This window comes from Monodon monoceros, unplaced genomic scaffold, assembly GCF_005190385.1.
Source record: "Monodon monoceros isolate NGI ecotype Baffin Bay Population unplaced genomic scaffold, NGI_Narwhal_1 Super_Scaffold_7, whole genome shotgun sequence".
Taxonomy (NCBI): Eukaryota; Metazoa; Chordata; class Mammalia; order Artiodactyla; family Monodontidae; genus Monodon; species Monodon monoceros.
In genome coordinates this window covers 27492884-27512083 of record NW_021703784.1, presented here as the reverse complement: position 1 = coordinate 27512083, position 19200 = coordinate 27492884, and the positions used below count along the sequence as shown (strand labels likewise).

The 19200-nt window shown below is 37.3% G+C and overlaps 1 pseudogene; it reads left to right on the top strand.

The window, feature by feature from the left end:
• Window positions 1-17769, top strand: part of LOC114887525 — a 36779-nt pseudogene extending 19010 nt beyond the window's left edge.
• The last annotated feature ends 1431 nt before the right edge of the window (window positions 17770-19200 follow it).

Sequence of the window (19200 nt, the reverse complement as noted above, 5' to 3'; positions counted from 1 at the left end):
TATCTCTGGGCTTTCTATCCTGTTCCATTGATCTATATTTCTGTTTTTGTGCCTGTACCTTACTGTCTTGATTACTGTAGCTTTGTAGTACAGTCTGAAGTCAGGGAGCCTGATTCCTCCAGATCCGTTTCTCGTTCCCGAGATTGCTGTGGCTATTCGGGGTCTTTTGTGTTTCCATTCAAATTGTGAAATTTTTGTTCTAGTTCTGTGAAAAATGTCAGTGGTAGTTTGATAGGGATTGCATTGAATCTGTAGATTGCTTTGGGTAGTAGAGCCATTTTCACAATGTTGATTCTTCCAATCCAAGAACATGGTATATCTCTCCATCTAGTTGTACCATCTTAACTTCTTTCATCAGTGTCTTATAATTTTCTGCATACAGGCCTTTTGTCTCCTTACATATGTTGTCTCCTTACATAGGATACTAGATATTTTATTCCTTTTGTTGCAGTGGTAAATGGGAGTCTTTTCTTAATTTCACATTCAGATTTTTCATCATTAGTGTACAGGAAAGCCAGAGATTTCTGTGCATTAATTTTGTATCCTGCTACTTTACCAAATTCATTGATTAGCTCTAGTAGTTTTCTGGTAACATCTTTAGGATTCTCTTTGCATAATATCATGTCATCTGCAAACAGTGACAGCTTTACTTCTTCTTTTCGGATTTGGATTCCTTTTATTTCTTTTTCTTCTTTGATTGTTGTGGCTTAAACTTCCAAAACTATGTTGAATCAGTGGTGAGAGTGGGCAACCTTCTCTTGTTCGTGATCTTAGGGGAAATGGTTTCAATTCTTCACCATTGAGAATGATATTGGCTGTAATTTTGTCATATATGGCCTTTATTATGTTGGGGAAAGTTCCCTATATGCCTACTTTCTGCAGGGTTTTTATCATAAATAGGTATTGAATTTTGTCAAAAGCTTTTTCTGCATCTATTGAGATTAGCATATGATTTTTCTCCTTCAATTTGTTAATATGGTGTATCACATTGATTGATCTGCATATATTGAAGAATCCTTGCATTCCTGGGATAAACCTCACTTGATCATGGTGTATGTTCCTTTTATGTGCTGTTGGATTCTGTTTGCTAGTATTTTGTCGAGGATTTTTGCATCTATGTTCATCAGTGATAATGCCCTGTAGTTTTCTTTCTTTGTGACATCTTTGTCTGGTTTTGGTATCAGGGTGATGGTGAACTCATAGAATGAGTTTGGGAGTGTTCTTCACTCTGCTATATTTTGGAAGAGTTTGAGAAGGATAGGTGTTATCTCTTCTCTAAATGTTTGATAGAATTCGCCTGTGAAGCCATCTGGTCCTGGGCTTTTGTTTGTTGGAAGATTTTTAATCACAGTTTCAATTTCAGTGCTTGTGATTGGTCTGTTCATATTTTCTATTTCTTACTGGTTCAGTCTCAGAAGGTTGTACATTTCTAAGAATTTGTCCATTTCTTCTAGGTTGTCCATTTTATTGGCATAGAGTTGCTTGTAGTAATCTCTCATGATCCTTTGTATTTCTGCAGTGTAAGTTGATACCTCTCCATTTACATTTCTAATTGTATTGATTTGAGTCTTCTCCCATATTTTCTTGACGAGTCTGAGTAATAGTTTATCAATTTTGTTTATCTTCTTAAAGAACCAGCTTTTAGTTTTATTGATCTTTGCTATTGTTTCCTTCATTTCTTTCTCACTTATTTCTGATCTGACCTTTATGGTTTCTTTCCTTCTGCCAACTTTGGGGATTTTTTGTTCTTCTTTCTCTAATTGCTTCAGGTGTAAGGTTAGGTTGTTTACTTGAGATGTTTCTTGTTTCTTAAGGTAGGATTGTATTGGTATAAGATTCCCTCTTAGAACTGCTTTTGCTGCATCCCATAGGTTTTTTTTGTTGTTGTTGTTGTTTTTCGGTACACGGGCCTCTCACTGTTGTGGCCTCTCCCGTTGTGGAGCACAGGTTCCAGACACACAGGCTCAGCGGTCATGGCTCACAGGCCTAGCCACTCCACGGCATGTGGGACCTTCCTGGACCGGGGAACGAACCCATGTCCCCTGCATCAGCAGGCGGTCTCTCAACCACTGTCCCAGCAGGAAAGACCTCCCATAGGTTTTGGGTCATTGTTTATTCATTGTCATTTATTTCTAGGTATTTTTTGATTTCCCCTTTGATTTCTTCAGTGATCTCTTCATTATTAAGTAGTGTATTGTTTAGCCTCCATGTGTTTGTATTTTTTGTAGATTTTTTCCTGTAATTGATATCTAGTCTCATAGCATTGTGGTCGGAGAAGATACTTGATACGATTTCAATTTTCTTAAATTTACCAAGGCTTGATTTGTGACCCAAGATATGATCTATCATGGAGAATGTTCCATGAGCACTTGCGAAGAAAGTGTTTTCTGTTGTTTTTGGATGGAATGTCTTATAAATATCAATTAAGTCCATCTTGTTTAATGTATCATTTAAAGCTTGTGTTTCCTTATTTATTTTCATTTTGGATGATCTGTCCATTGGTGAAAGTGGGGTGTTAAAGTCCCCTGCTATGATTGTGTTACTGTCAATTTCCCCTTTTATGGCTGTTAGTATTTGCCTTATGTATTGAGGTGCTTCTATGTTGGGTGCATAAATATTTACAATTTTTATATCTTCTTCTTGCATCAATCCCTTGATCATTATCTAGTGTCTTACTTTGTCTCTTGTAATAGTCTTTATTTTAAAGTCTATTTTTTCTGATATGAGAATTGCTACCCCAGCTTTCTTTTGATTTCCATTTACATGGAATATCTTTTTCCATCCCCTCACTTTCAGTCTGTATGTGTCCCTAAGTCTGAAGTGGGTCTCTTGTAGACAGCATATATACGGGTCCTGTTTCTGTATCAATTTATCCAGTCTAAGTCTTTTGGTTGGAGTATTAATCCATTTACATTTAAGGTAATTATCAATATGTATGTTCCTATTCCCATTTTCTTAATTGTTTTGGGTTGTTATTGTAGGTGTTTTCCTTCTCTTGTGTTTACTGCCTAGAGAAATTCCTTTAGCATTTGTTGTAAAGCTGGTTTGGTGGTGCTGAATTCTCTTAGCTTTTGCTTGTCTGTAAAGCCTTTAATTTCTCCATCAAATCTGAATGAGATCCTTGGTGGGTAGAGTAATCTTGGGTGTAGGTTTTTCTCCTTCATCATTTTAAATATGTCCTGCCACTCTCTTCTAGCTTGCAGAGTTTATGCTGAAAAATCAGCTGTTAACCTTATGGGGATCCCCTTGTGTTTTATTTGTTGTTTTTCCCTTGCTGTTTTTAATATGTTTTCTTTGTATTCAATTTTTGATAGTTTGATTACTATGTTTCTTGGTGTGTTTCTCCTTGGATTTATCCTGTATGGGACTCTGTGCTTCCTGGACTTGATTAACTATTTCCTTTCCCATGTTAAGGAAGTTCTCAACTATAATCTTTTCAAATATTTTCTCAGTCCCTTTCTTTTTCTCTTCTTCTTCTGGGACCCCTATAATTCGAATGTTGATGCGTTTAATGTTGTCCCAGTCGTCTCTCAGAGTGTCCTCAGTTCTTTTCATTCTTTTTCCTTTATTATGCCCTGCAGTATTTATTTCCACTATTTTATCTTCCAGGTCACTTATCTGTTCTTCTGCCTCAGTTATTCTGCTATTGATCCCCTCTAGAGAATTTTTAATTTCATTTATTTTGTTGTTCATCATTTTTTGTTTGCTGTTTCATTATTCTAAGTCCTTGCTAAACATTTCTTATATTTTCTCTATTCTATTTCCAAGATTTCGGATCATCCTTACTATCATTATTCTGAATTCTTTTTCAGGTAGACTGCCTATTTCCTCTTCACTTGTTAGGTCTGGTGCATTTTTATCTTGCTCCTTAATCTGCTGTGTGTTTTTCTGTCTTCTCATTTTGCTTAACTTACTGTGTTTTGGGTCTCCTTTTTGCAGGCTGCAGGTTCATAGTTCCTGTTGTTTTTGGTGTCTGTCCCCAGTGGCTAAGGTTGGTTTAGTGGGTTGTGTAGGCTTCCTGGTAGAGGGGACTAGTGCCTGTGTTATGGGGGATGGGGCTGGATCTTGTCTTTCTGGTGGGCAGGTCCACGTGTTGTGGTGTGTTTTGGTATGTCTGTGTCCTTATTATGATTTTCAGGAAGCCTCTCTGCTAACAGATGTGTTTGTGCTCCTGTCTTGCTAGCTTTTTTGGTCAGTGTGTTCAGCAGTGTAGCTTGCTGGTCATTGAGTGGAGGTGGGTCTTGGCATTGAGCTGGAGATCTCTTAGTGATTTTTGCCATTTGTTATTACATGGAGCTGGGAGGTCTCTTGTGGAGCAGTGTCCTGAAGTTGTCTCTCCCATCTCAGAGGCACAGCACTGACCCCTGGCTGGAGCACCAAGAGCCTTTCATCCACACAGCTCAGAATAAAAGGGAGAAAAAATAGAAAGTAAGAAAAAAAGAGGACAAAACAAAATAAAGTAAAATAAAATAAGATAAAATTTTTAAAGTAAAAATAATTATTAAGAAAAAGAAGTTTTAATAAAAAAAAAATAGGGCAGACAGAACCCTAGGACAAATGGTAAAAGACAAAATCACACAGAGAAGCATACATACACACACTCAGAAAAAGAGGAAAACAGGAAAAAAGAACTATACGTTTGCTCCCAAAGTCCACCTCCTCAATTTGGGATGATTTGTTGTCTATTCAGGTATTCCACAGATGCAGGGTATATCAAGTTGATTGTGGAGCTTTAATCCACTGCTCCTGAGGTTGCTGGGAGAGTTATTCCCTTCTCTTCTTTGTTTTCACAGTTCCTGGGGTTCAGCTTTGGTTTTGGACCTGCTTCTGCATGTATGTCGCCTGAGGGTGTCTGTTCTTCGCTCAGACAGGACTGGGTTAAAGGAGCAGCTGATTCGGGGGTTCTGGTTCACTCAGGCCAGGCGGAGGGTGTGGTACAGATGTGGGGTGAGCCTGTGGTGTCAGAGGCCAATGTGATGTTGCAACAGCCTGAGGCGCACCGTGCGATCTCCTGGGGAAGTTGTCCCTGGATCAGGGGACTCTGGCAGTGGCAGGCTGCACAGGCTATCGGGAGGGGTGGTGTGGATAGTGACATGTGTTTGCTCACAGGTTTCTTGTTGGTGGCAGGAGCAGCCTTAGAGTGCCATGCTTGTATCTGGTGTCCTTTCTGATAGCCACGGCTCACGGCCCTCTCTGGAGCTCTTTTAAGCTGTGTTGTTAATCCCCTCTCCTCACGCACCAGGAAACAAAGGGGGAAGAAAAAGTCTCTTGACTTTTAGGCAGCTCCAGACATTTTCTTGGACTCCTTACTGGCTAGCTGTGTGCACTAGCCCCCTTCAGGCTGTGTTCACACCATCAAACCCAGTCCTCTCCCTGGGATCCAAGGGAAGCCCGAGCCTCAGCTCCCAGCCCCCATCCGTCCTGCCGGGTGAGCAGACAAGCCTCTCGGGCTGGTGAGTACTGGTCAGCACCGATCCTCTGTGCGGGAATCTCTCCACTTTGACCTCTGCACCCCTGCTGCTGTGCTCTCCTCTGTGGCTCCGAAGCTTCCCCCCTCCACCACCTGCAGTCTCCGCCCATGAAGGGGCTTCCTAGTGTGTGGAAACCTTTCCTCCTTCACAGCTCCCTCCCACTGGTGCAGGTCCCATCCCTATTCCTTTATCTCTGTTTTTTTCTTTTGCCCTACCCAAGTACGTGGGGAGTTTCTTGCCTTTGAAGAGGGCTGAGGTCTTTTGCCAGCATTCAGTAGGTGTTCTATAGGAGCAGTTCCACATGTAGATGTATTTCTGATGTATTTGTGGGGAGGAAGGTGATCTCCACATCTTACTCTTCCACCATCTTTAAGCTCCCGTGTTTGTGTTTTTAAATGTTTTTTTTTCCTGTAATTGATTTCTAATATCATAGTGTTGTGGTTGGAAAAGATGCTTGATATGATTCTAACTTTCTTAAATTTACTGAGGTTTGATTTGTGATCTATCCTGGAGAATGTTCCATATGCACCTGAGGAGAAAGTGTATTTTGCTGCTTTCAGACTAAAAACATTTCCTCTAAGATCAGGAACAAGACAAGGCTATCCACTTTTGTCACTATTATTCAACATAGTTTGGAAGTCCTAGCCACAGAAAAAGAAATAAAAGGAATCCAACTTGGATAAAAAGTAAAACTGTCACTGTTTGCAGATGACATGACACTATACATAGAAAATCCTAAAGATGCTACCAGAAAACTACTAGAGCTCATCAAAGAATTTGGTAAAGTTGCAGGATACAAAATTAATACACAGGACTTCCCTGGTGGCGCAGTGATTGAGAGTCTGCTTGCCGATGCAGGGGACACAGGTTCATGCCCTGTTCCTGGAAGATCCCACATGCCATGGAGTGGCTGGGCCTGTGAGCCATGGCTGCTGAGCCTGCCCATCCGGAGCCTGTGCTCTGCAATGGGAGAGGCTGTAGCAGTGAGAGGCCCGCATAATGCAAAAAACAAAAACAAACAAAAAAAACACAAAATTAATACACAGAAATCTCTTGCATTCGTACACACTAACAATGAAATATCAGAAAGAGAAATTAAGGAGACAATCCCATTTACCATCGCAACAAAAGCAATAAAATACCTAGGAATAAACCTACCTAAGGAGGCAAAAGATCTATACTCAGTAAACTATAAGATACTGATGAAAGAAATAAAAATGACACAAACAAATGATGAAGACATATACTAGGTCCATGGATTGGAAGAATCAATATCGTCACAATGACTGTATTACCCAAAATAATCTACAGATTCAATGCAATTCCTATCAAATTACCAATGGCATTTTTCACAGAATTAGAGAAAATTTTACAATTTGTATGGAAACACAAAAGACCCCAAATAGTAGATGCAATCTTGAGAAAGTAAAATGGATTTGGAGGAATCAGGCTCCCTGACTTTGGACTATACTACAAAGATACAGTCATCAAAATAGTATAGTACTGACACAAAAGCAGAAATATAGATCAATGGAACTTGATAGAAAGTCCAGAGATAAACCCATGCACCTATGGTCACCTAATCTATGGCAAAGGAGATAAGAATGTACAATGGAAAAATAAGAGTCTCTTCAATAAGTGGTGCTGGGAAAACTGGACAGCTACATGTAAAAAAATGAAATTAGAATACTCCCTAACACCATTCACAAAAGTAAACTCAAATGGATTAAAGACCTAAATATAAGGCCAGATACTATAAAACTCTTAGAGGATAAAATAGGCAGAACACTCTGACATAAATTACAGCAAGATCTTTTTTGATCCATCTCCTAGAGTAATGAAAATAAAAAGAAAAATAAACCAATGGGACCTAATGAAATGTAAAAGCTTCAGTACAGTAAAGAAAACCATAAACAAAACAAAAAGACAACCCTCAGAATTGGAGAAAATATTTTCAAATGAAGCAACAAACAAGGGATTAATCTCCTAAATATACAAACAGCTCAAGTGGCTGAATATCAAAAAATCAAACAACCCAATCAAAAAATGGGCAGAAGATCTAAATAGACATTTCTCCAAAGGAGACATATAGATGGCCAAGAAGTACAGAAAAGATACTCTACATTACTAATTATTAGGGAAATGCAAATCAAGACTAAATGATATATCACCTCACACCTCTCAGAATGACCATCACCGAACAATCTACAAACAATAAATGCTAGAGTAGGTGTGGAGAAAGGGAACCCTCCTGCACTGTTGGTGAGAATGTAAATTGGTACAGCCACTATGGAGAACAGTATGGAGTTTCCTTAAAAACTAAAAATGGAGCTACCATAGGATCCAACAATCCCACTCTTGTGCATATATCCAGAGAAAATCATAATTCAAAAACATACATGCACCTTATGCTCATTGAAGCACTATTTTCAATAGCCAGAACATGGGAGCAACCTAAATGTCCATCAACAGAAGAATGGATAATGAAAAAGTGGTACATATATACAACTGAATATTACTCAGCGATAAAAAAGAATTAAAGAATGCCTTTTGCAGCAACATGGATGGACCTAGAGATTGTTATACTGAATGAAGTAAGTCAGATAAAGAAAGACAAATATCATACAATATGCTTATATGTGGAATCTAAAGAAAAGCATAGAAATGAACTTATCTACAAAAGAGAAATAGAGTAATCATAATAAATTATGGTTACCAGGGCATAAGAGGAGGAGAGGGATTAATGGGGAGATTGGGATTGACATATACACACTACTATATATAAAATAGACAACTAATAAGGACTTACAGTATAGCACAGGGAACTCTACTCAGTACTCTGTAATGGCCTATATGGGAAAAGAATCTAAAAAAGAGTGGATATATGTATATGTATAACTGATTCACTTTGCTGTACACTGGAAACTAACACAACATTGTAAATCAACTATACTCCACTAAAAGTTTTGGAAAAAAATTACATAAATGTTCATAGCAGCATTTCTAACAATGGCCAAAAAGTTAAACCAATGCATTAACTAATTTACAGATAAACATGTAGTATATACATACAAATGACTATCATTTGGCCATAAAAGAAACAAAGTAGTGATATATGCCAAAACATGGATAAGCATTTAAAACATTATACTAGGTGAAATAAGCCAGTCACTAAAGACCACGTATTCTATGTCATTTGTATGAAATGTCCAGAATAAGCAAATGTATAAAGAGAACATGTATTAGTAGTTGCCTGTGCCTGGAGGATTTGGGCAAGAAATGGGGAGAGAAAGCTAATGGCTATCAGGTTTCTTTTTAATGTTTATTAAAATTTCCTAAAATTGGTTAGGATGCTGCTTGCAGAACTCTGAACATACTAAAAACATTGAATTATATACTTGAAATGAGTTAATTTTATGTCATATAAATTATATCTCAATAAAGTTGTTTTTAAAAAATGACATTGGTCCAGCAACCTCAATTTCTTCTATTTTCCCAGTAAAATACACATAAACACAGAGAAAAGTATAAAAACAATAAATGAAGGCCAAACAGTTGCCAAAAATTAAGGAACAATAGCTGGTAATTGAAATTGGAGAGGTATTATATTTAAAAAAAATACACAGTTGCTCAGCCAAGTATAAAATAGCAGAAGTAGCTCACCACTGCCTTCCCTTCCATAAATAGGTAGACATACCCTTCATCTTTTTTCAATTATTTGAACAACTGGTTGAAAATATAATTTTGGGTAAGCTTTGAAACTGAGTAACTATCCTGTCCTATAGATACTTGATTTACTAATCATTTTTTAGTCTTTCATCAATATTTTTCTTTTTACTTTCATTAGGAGACAGAGACTGAGAAAACAAGCCAGGATGGATTTAGAGAGGAAGTTTTGGTGGAGAATTATAACTTGGGAGCTGTAAAAATCATCCTTAAGAGCAGGAGGTTTGGGCTTCCCTGGTGGCACAGTGGTTGAGAGTCCGCCTGCTGATGCAGGGGACACGGGTTTGTACCCCGGTCCGGGAGGATCCCACATGCCGCAGAGCGGCTGGGCCTGTGGGCCATGGCCACTGGGCCTGCGTGTCTGGAGCCTGTGCTCCACAACGGGAGAGGCCACAGCAGTGAGAGGCCCACGTACCACAAAAAAAAAAAGAGTAGGAGGTTAGAGTCTCATTATTTCTCATGAGTTGCATCTATTTAGGATAAAAGAAGTTCAGAAAATGAGACTAGAAAGTGTAAAATCTCAGATCACATGGATTAAATTTTGCTAGATATGAAAATTGGACTAGGAACTTTGCGAATGAAACTGCCATCCTGCTGTGAATATGAAAAAATAATTCAGACAGCATCCACATTGCCAAAGAGTGGAGTCAAAAGCTACGCTTTAGTCAAATGGACAAATTCAATTTCTTATTAACAAAGAAAACTCTAGGGTCATCTCAGTTCTCACACTTAAATGTTACACTCTTGTGAGATTAAAAAATAGATATAAATACTAGAACAGTTGACTATCTCAGAGAGCCTCTGTTCCATTTAATAACATTTAAAGAAAATAATAACCAGTTTACAAGAAACAGAGGAATATAAGTTTAAACTTTGCTTCCCAGTGGTTTATCTCCTCCAATTCTTTTCTTTTTAAGTAGCATTCAGCAATATACTAATTTACAGACCACATTAGTTAATATAAGGGACAATAATGATATATATTCTTAAATTATTGTTTTTAGTCACTTTTGATTGGAAAAATCAGTAAAGTTATGTATTACTATAACTGGAAGTAATTTTAGTGTTTTTGTGGTTAAAGTACCCATTGACAGAAAATTAACTGTGTAAATTATACTTAGTAATGTCAAGTATACAAAAAATACTTGTATAAATGTCAAATAACAAAGGCTAAGAAAGATGGTTTAAATCTCAATACAGTATTTTTCTACACCTACTCTCACTTAAATTAAGATTGGGTAAGATTGGTACTTGGCCCATAGTAGTGCTCAATAAATACACGTTGAATATTGAAAACATTTGAAATGTTCTAGGGGATATTGCTTATTTTAAGAATTATTTGGTAAATCTCTTTAAGTGAAAATTAGTAGTAACACTAATGCTTTTTCCTTATAAATTCAACAATATCATTTGAGTTTTCTTTCAATGTGGTACACATTGTAGTACATGTTGTTTATTCTCTACATGTTGAATGTAAACAGAAAACAAAACAAAACAAAATCCATATGCATGCTACTTCACTCATGTGTTCGAGAATCATTTACCAGAGACATGTTCTCTTTCTAACATAACTAGTTACACAAGCAGTAGTAGTACAGACAGCCATTCCTCAGGACTTATGCAGTCCTATAGGGGCACTGCCTTAGCTTAGTCAGGTGCAGATTCTTCTGTTGTCGTATAGAAAGCTTAGCCTGATGTCTGTATGTTTCCGGGCAATAAAAGTGCTCATTTAAATGTGTGGCCAGTAGACAGCTCTAGAAACAGAGGAGACTAAATCCAGCTCTAGGCTCAGAGCCCATTCTGAAAATCAGATAACCAGTGAATGTGTCCTGGCAGTCCTTTCAATAACTTTAGCTGCTCCTTCAGGATAAAGATAATATTTTTCAAACATATATTTACTGGCATTCAAGGGCAGTTCCCTCTACATTTCCAAGAAATATCATGCTTTCACTTGAGCTAAAGAAAAGCCTATATACTGTGGCTAAAACTTATGCAACATTTCTAATATTCTGGACATTGTTCTAAGCAATTTTTAAATATTAGCTCAGTTAATTGTCACAACAACACTGTGAGGTAGGTGCTATTATTAATGTTACTCTCATCTTAGGGATGAAAAAAAGCGGAGCATAGAGAGGCATAACTTTTTGCATTTGAATCCAGAACTTCTGGGTTGCAGCCTCCATGTGATAAACTACCTTGTTTTCCTGTTGTAACCTTACCTGTCTACCAATCTTGCATGCAAAGTGATGGTGGAAGTGCACTGAAGTGCTGATAGACGGCAAGCCAGATTGAAATTCAACAAGTATCCTTCTGCAACAGTTTGGCCTGGCACACCAAAAATAAATTGTGGGAAGATGTGCATTTTAGCCAGTTCTTTTTGACTTTTCCTAGTTGCAGAAACAAAAAGCAATATTGCTTTTTTTTTTCTATAAGTTGAGAAAACAAGGGGAAAATCTATATCTCATTTTGGCACACTTTTTAATATTTTCTACTTATTCCAAAATTAAAAGAACATAAAAATGTAGAAGTCATTTGTCAGGTGATTATAGTAATGCAGCTTTTCCTTTATGTTTATTCTTCTCTTGTTTGTCTTCAAAATCTAATTTTTTATGACATTGACAACCCCCCAACTCTCTTTCTTTCTCCAAAATGAAGATTTTCTAGCACTTTCAAGTGTCTTTTGTATAGATATTTTAAATATTTTCAAAATAATATTTTGAATTATATATTTTAAAAGTCTGGAACTCAATGAAAAAACTCTTTAGAGCTCACATTTGTAGTTTATGTGTGAGAGAAATGTGTAAACATATTTAGTATACAAGTTTAATTAATGTGAATAATTCTGACCCATTATTTCGGGTGCCTGGAATAAATAATGCTGAAGTCCCAATATAAATAAGAAAACTAAAAATATTGGAGTTAAATATGTTTAAAGCATCAGATTTATTTCCTATACCTGATCTATCCTGATAATATATAACTAGAATATGTGATAAAGAAGTACATAATTTGAATTTAGGTTGAATCTTAATCTCCTTTGTTTCTGATATATCTTGTCTTACCAGGACATAATGGTAAACTTGATTCCAAGAAGTGGCAAAAGTATGAGAAATTTAAAAATTCATTATTTTTTTTTAGTATGCAACTGATTAACCAAATATCCTAGTAGCCACCATCAGACCAATACATAAGAACCAAAGATTTTAGTTACCATTTAGGGAGACCCATCTCAAATAGCATTTCCAAACTCAGAATCTTAGAGCAGAGAAGCAACCCCAAAGTTCTATGAAACAATCTTACCTCAAAGACTAGGCAAGGGATGTATTCTCTATAGTGTTGAAGAGTTCATCTTAAGCATACCTGATCCTGCAGAGATAATTGGAGTATTCTAGAAACCTGTTGGTAAAGGTTGAGGGAATCCCATAGCTCTACAGACTCCTTTAGCATTTCCAGGACCTCGTTTCCTCCCATGATTTATAAGAACAATATCCTTTTGAAAAGTAGAAGTCCTGGCTGTATACTCTGGAATGCAATGTCATTTCAGGTTTCAATGCTATTGTCTAGAAAATGCATGGAAGCAACTGAAACTCTTTTCCTAAATAGTTTGGTTACATGCTGCATGTAGTTATAGATAATTATTTGTCTCTGACCAGAAAATAGTAAATAGAATCTAATAAAGAAGTGTGGTCAAAATTTCCAATATTATATAGAAAGGGATAAAGTTTGATATAAGTAAGGTACCAGGTGATTTCCATTATATAGAAGCAAAAAGTAAAAAACAAAACTAATTTTTTTTAAGTCAAGGTGATCTTTATTAGCTATGCTACTTAACACTTCTGGTTCTTAGCCCCTTCATTTGTTAAATGAGGATAATAATGCTTATCATATGGGATATGTGGGAACAGAACAAAAAAAATCTGTACAACATCTGTCAAATAGTATAGTCCAATAAAAATAATTTCCAATATTGTTATATCATATGGTTATTATATCTACTGCTCTGTGAAGTTAGTACAACAGATTTTTCGAATGTAATATTTAAGCATAACATACATAATTTTCACACACTAAACAATTTACCCAGGATAAGAAACAGAACAGTTCTATCACCCTGGAAATGTCCCCCACCCATGTCCTCTTCTAATCATAAATTACATCCTCCACAAGGGTACCCCCATCATGATTTCTAATATAGTGATGAGTTTTGCCTGTTTTTGAACTTGATAACTACTTTCTAAATCCTTAAATCTGTCAGTATGTTACATCACCAATTGGACTTTACAGATGTGTCTAATTTAAGAACTTTAAGATGGATGGAGTTAGTGAGCTAGGTTATTCAGATGGGCCCAATTTATCACAAGGGTCTTTAAAAGCAGAGAAACTTTTCTGGCTACAGTGGGTGAAAGAAAGAGAGAAGGAGAAAGAGACAGACAGAGAGAAAGAAAATCAGAGAGATAGAGAAAAGGAGAGACAGAGACAAAGAGGGACAGAGATACAGGCAAAGAGAGAGGCAGAGAGATGACAGAAAGGCACAAAGAGAGAGAGACAGGCCGAGAGAGAAAGAGAGAGAGAGAGAGAGAGAGAGAGAGAGAGATAATGAAGGAAGAAGGGTGAGAGAATCCAACATTCCTGGCGTTAATAATGGAGGGCTTGGCCATGACTCGAGGAATGCAGGACTCTTCTAGAAGTTGGGAATGGCTTCAGAACAGACTCTAACCTAGAAAGTGCTGAAAGGAACATAAGACACCTCTATTTTAGCCCACTGAGACCTGATGAGGCTTTTGATTTAAAGAACTGTAAGATAACAAATTTGTGTTGTTTTAAGACACTAAGTTTAAGGTAGTTTATTACAGCAGCAATAGGATACAATACAGGTATATTCCTAGGGCTGGAATTGCTGAGACATATGGTAAACTTACACTCGATTGGAAACTGTCAAACAGCTTCCTATGTGGTTTTATCAGTTCATACTTCTACTAAGAGTACATGAAAATTCTAGTTCCTCCACATCTTCCTCAACATTTGGAATTTTCTTTTGTCATTTCCACTCTTCTAGTAAAATTATATGTACTGTGATTCTATTTTGCATTTCTCCAATAATAAATGAAGTCAAACACTTTTCATGTTTATGGGGCAAGTGGACATCCTATCTTGTGATGTGACTGGCAAGCCTCTCACCTATTTTTAAATGTCTTTTCCTTACCTAATTCTGAGAGATTTTAAAAAATATTTAAGATATGAGTCATTTTTCAGACATAGTATCACCAATATCTTCACATCTTCTTCTAGTTTGTCCATCCGTCTTCAACTGTATTACTGGTTGATGAAGACAAAACAAAAGATTTATATGTTCTTAACCTCTTTATGTACTGTTTAAGGAAGCTTTTCCTATTCCAAGGTCATAAAGATTTTCTCCTACGATTTTTTTGTAAATCCTTTAGGTTTTGCCTTTTATATTTAGATATGCAATCTGTCCTTAAGACAAAAGCTTTAAATCTCCTGTTACAAATGAGAAAGTTCAAGTGAGGTATGGAGATTTAAACATCAAATAGAAAATGAAAGAAGAGATTAAATTTTGGTTTTCTGCAGTGCTTATCTACAAACATTGCTTTAACTACTGACTTTGTGAAGTCTTTCCTGATACTCCAAAATCAAATTGATCTTTCTCTTTCATAGCCCCAGCATTTCTCAACACCACTCATGAAATGCACTTTTAACAATTGTAGTTATTGTATGCATCTGTACTTTTTGCTTTCCCTTCTGGATTGTTAGACCCTGTGATCAACGGCTGCTTCATTATTCATCTTTCTGCATATCACAGAGTTAGACCTGCATAAAACTGGTGGTGCTCATTACATGGTTGTTAAAAGAAAGGAAGAATAACCATTAATTTCTCTGTTTTACACCTATAGCTTGCATGGCAACAATACTTGCTATATGACTCAAAAAACTATATGACATGAAAAAACTTATTAAAAACAACAGTCTTCTGGCATAAAAAAAATCTGAGAAAACAAAAAAATTTTCTTCATGGAAAGACATTTTATTTTAAATATAGCTGTGTGTACATGTTAGTCCTGAACTCCCAGTCTATCCCTTTTCCCTGCCCTTCCCCCTGGTAATTATAAGTTCATTCTCTAAAACTATTGACCATAACAGAGCTGCATTTCAGAGATCTTATAAAAAAGACAAGCAAGGAAAAGGAATCCCAATAAACAATAGAGTTATTATACAGTTGGCTTCTTGAAGCTCTAAGGTGATCAGATCAAGTCAGAGTGGTGCAAGTATCTAGCCCACTCTGTCTCACATACGTAAAATTGTTCAAGATTGTATGTATCTCAGACTATCACTTGGGTCCCAGATCTTGTCATACATGACAAGACAGTATATAGATCATGAGGATAGTAACTACTTAAATGCCAAAGCAATACTTTATGTACCACTAATTTTTGACTATTGAATACCTGATCAGTAATACATAATTGCATTCCAGTTAGTGGTAGCTAAGAAAGCTCGCACCCTAACTTAACGTAACCAAAATTTAGAATTCACCTCATGTAAACACAGCTTTGCTCTGCTTTTTGACTTCATACTTCCAGATACTCTTACTTCTAGCCAGTGGTCAAGCAGATCTGTGTCCTTGGAATTTTGGGTAGGAACATATGGATAATTAAAAAATTCATTCCCATTCTCTAAGAATAAAATTCTATCACATGTTCTTCTTTAGCTGGGTCAGGAGGAATTTTTTAATACTCAAAAAAAGTTGTGTTAGTAAGATAAAGTGTGATTGTAATACATTTGATTAAATCAAAAGAGCATATGTACAATATCCTAGGAGAAAATAATAGAAGTGGTTGCAACCACAAAGAGCTACATTATTGTTTCTTAAATGCATGTTAGAAGACTGCATTACAATGCAAGATCAAGTTTGATTTTTATCTAATGAACCTGAGCTTTCTGCCAGTATGAGTCATATCAGCAGCACACCTGAATGAACAATGTATGACCACATCAGTTTCTGATAGATTAGTAGGCAATGGGGATACTCAGGCTTGATTAAGCTGGGTGATTGCAAATTCATGTTCTTGATATCTTAAACCCTATTTCTTATAGGAAAATCACTGTACTTAAGAAAAGAATGAGATAGTATTTTAATTAAGTGCTCAAAACAGCTAATTTACAGCTAAAGCTTAATATATTCCATGGAGATTTTGCTTATATATTTACTTCTCAATAATACCCCCAAAGCAATGTGTTTCAAAGTGGTTACTTAGTGCAGGTAAAGCACAGTAATTCATATCTTAAAAAGTAAAAGCATAATACTGTTCAAGATCTATTTTAGCCTAAAGACATGGAGAACCTTTAGATATTTATCCTAGTCTGGACAACCATTTTGATTTTTCACTATGATTTTTGTTGAGATTTTTCAGTTGTTGTAACCACAGAACACTGATAATTCTTTGAAACCTAAATCCAGGAGAGAACCAGAGCATGAGTGGCCCTGATAACCAAGGCAGTGGAAGAGGAGGATTTGATCCTGGAAGCATGAACACAGGTGGATGGGGAAAAGGACGTTGTGGAATGGGCACTGAAGAGCAAGGTGGCTCCAATTAGCCTGGTGGACCCATAGATGAAGGACCAGATCTTGATTTAGGCCCACCTGCAGATCCAGATGAAGACTCTGACAACAGTGCAATTTATGTGCAGGAATTAAATGACAGTGTGACTCTAGATGATCTGGCAGACTTCTTTAAGCAGTGTGGAGTTGTTAAGGTGAACAAGAGGGCTGGACAACCCATGATTCATATATACTTGGACAAGGAAAGGCCAAAGGTGATGCTACAGTGTCCTATGAAGACCCACAAACTGCCAATACTGCTGTCGAGTGGTTTGATGGGAAGGGTTTTTCAAGGGAGCAAACTTAAAATTTCTCTGGCTTGGAAGAAGCCTCCAATGAACAGCATGCAGGGAGGAATGCCACCCCATGAGGGCAGAGGGATGGTGCCACTTCTCTGAGGAGGTCCAAGGGACCTGGGAGGTCCTAGAGGACCCATGGGTTACATGGGAGGCCGAGGAGGAGACAGAGGAGGCTTCCCACCAAGAGGGCCCTCAGTTCCCAAGAGAACCTGTCTGGAGGAAGAAAGGTCCAGCACCAAGTTGGAGACTGGCAGTGCCCAATCAGGGGTGTGTAAAGCAGAACTTCACCTGTAGAACAGATTGCAACCAGTGTAAGGCCCCAAAGCCTGAAAGCTTTCTCCCACCACCTTTCCCACCCCCGGGCAGTGACCATGGCAGAGGTGGCCCTGGTAGCATGCTGAGAGCACGAGGTGGCCTCATGGACCGTAGTGGTTCTAGTGGAATGTTCAGAGGTGGCTGTGGTGGAGACAGAGGTGGCTTCTGTGATGGCCAGGGCATGGACAAAGGGTGGCTTTTGTGGAGGAAGACAAGGGGGCCTGGGGGACACCCTGGACCTTTGATGGAACAGATGGGAGGGATAAGAGGCAGGAGTGAAGAACATGGGAAAATGAATAAAAGTGAGCATCATCAGGAATGCAGAGACTGACCCTACTAGATGCAGAGACCCCACGGAGCTGCATTGACTACCAGATTTATTTACTTTTTATACTTTAGTTATTTCTTTCTTTATTGGAGTATAGTTGCTTTACAATGTTGTATTAGTTTCTGTTGTACAACAAAGTGAATCAGCTATATATATACATATATCCCCTACCTCTTGGACGTCCCTAATGCCTCCCTATCCCATCCATCTAGGTCACCACAGAGCACCAAGATGAGCTCCCTGCACAAATGTTTAAATTTATAATTCCATATTTATAATGTTGGCCACACATTATGATTATTCCTTGTCTGTTCTTTAGTATTTTCACCATTTGTGAAGAAACAAACAACTTAAATGGTAGTGTGCCAAGTTTTTTTTTCCCTTCTTTGAAAGATGGTTAAGACCAAACAATGGGAACCCCTTACAAATGTGCTCAGTGTCATTGTAGAGAACCAAGAAGGCCTCTAACTGTAACAATGTTCATGGTTGTAATTATTTTAAATAAAATTTCAAATGTTTATAAACAAACATAAACAAAACAAAACAAGAAATTTGTAGTTGTGCTCAATCATAGTTTCATAGAGGCCTGGAGCTCAAGCTCAGAAACTCTGATTCAATCATGGGTAAAGCCTGGGTACCATTGTTTTTAAAAAGACACCCAGGTGATTCTAATGTGCAGTAGGCATGAAAATCATTACTGTCTAAGGGCAGTGCTTCTCAAGTTGTCAAGCACATGCAAGTCATCTAGATCTCTCCTTAAAATGCAAATTTGAGCTTAGGCTGTCTAGAGGAGGGCCTGACACTTTTTATTTACAACAAAATTTCAAGTAATACTGCTGCTGAGGGTAGCCAATCATTCTGGTTTATCTAGCATATGGGGCTTTAAATATCAAACTAAGGTTATCCTGATAAACTGGGATAGTCGATATGCTTAGTTATATTGGATTGGCCAAAAAATTTCTTTTGGGTTTTTCTGTAAGATGGCTCTAGTAGCACTTAGTTGTCTTTAACTTCATTTGAAATAATTTTGTTAGAATTTATGTGACAGCTGTCATATCAGTGAGCATTTAAAAAAAAAGGCTTATCAAGATTGGTGAATTTTTGTGTAGCCATTTTAATACTGAAGATGGAAGAAAAAGCAACATTTTTGGCATATTATGCTTTATTATTTCAAGAAAGGTAAAAACGCAACCAAAACACAAAAATAGATTTGTGCAGTGTATGGAGAAGGTGCTGTGACTGATCAAACATTTCAAAAACAATTTGTGAAGTTTCCTGCTGAAGATTTCTCGCTAACAATGCTCCACCGTCAGGTAGACCAGTTGAAGTTGATAGCGATCAAATTGAGACATTAATTGAGAACAATCAGTGTTATACCACGTGGGATATAGCCCACATACTCAGAAGATCCAAATGAAGCATTGAAAATCATTTGCTCTACCT